We start from the raw sequence: 1012 nt of genomic DNA on the forward strand, positions 1-1012 counted from the left end.
CCTTTAGGTTTTGAAGCGTGGAACTCATTTTGCCTCCAAGTGCGCTTTCAGCAATTTGCTGTGGCATCTCTTTGTTTTCAAAAGTTGTGTTTTCAATAGGATAATGTCTGCCTGTGGCTCTGGGTTTTCCCATTTTGTCCCTGGACTTGCCGTTTTAGTTAGGTATCTGTCGTGTGTTAATCATTTTGTGGGGATGATAATGCCAAAGGGAATACTCACTTCCTCACCCACCTTGTTTGTCTCCTGCAAAGCCACCAGTGATGCTGATGGCTAAGAATGGGATGGGTGTCTGGGCTTTGATGCCTGAGATCAGTCTTTTGGGGAACCACACTATTCCTGGGATAGTAATCTGTTTTAGCTGGTTTTAATTTTAAATCATCTGCCCTGCGACCTGCTGGTGAAGGGGTAGCAATAAATCTAATCATAAAAATAATAAAGTATGCTTGCCCTGCATGCACTTCCTTGTTGAAAAGGCAGCAGGTTCTTCCACAAACATAGACCAGGGGCACTTTGGTCTGCATCTTCCTGCTGTAGAGAAGGCCTTGGTTTTGGGGCCTCTTAGGTAGTGATCCCTGGTGGCTCTCACTGGTGGCCTTTGCTCGACACACACACAAAAGCCACTAAGGCAACAAGTGCCAGGTTGCACCTTGCTCCCCTGTGCTGTGCACACACACCACACCTTGGTTGGCTCCCATCTTCTGCCGACAAGTTTTATACGTGCCACCTCTCCCACTTGTGTTCAGTTGCTGCACAATAAACACTACCCCAGCAGCTGCCAGTGGCCGCTTCCCTTTGTCCACCTCGAGAACAGGGTTCCCTCTGTTGCCTCTGCGTGCATTCATTAACCCAGAGGTCAGAAGAAATGAGCTTCAGTCGCAGACGCTTGGCTCCTGCCCTGGCTTCCTGGCCTAGCAGCGGTGCAGCTGTGCCCACTTGAGACGTGGCTGCAGGAAGCAGCTAGGAAGACTGGGGCGCTCCTGGTGCCTCTGCTATGGCATCATCATCATCATCA

The sequence above is a fragment of the Zootoca vivipara genome, chromosome 6, assembly GCF_963506605.1.
Source record: "Zootoca vivipara chromosome 6, rZooViv1.1, whole genome shotgun sequence".
NCBI classification, from domain to species: domain Eukaryota; kingdom Metazoa; phylum Chordata; class Lepidosauria; order Squamata; family Lacertidae; genus Zootoca; species Zootoca vivipara.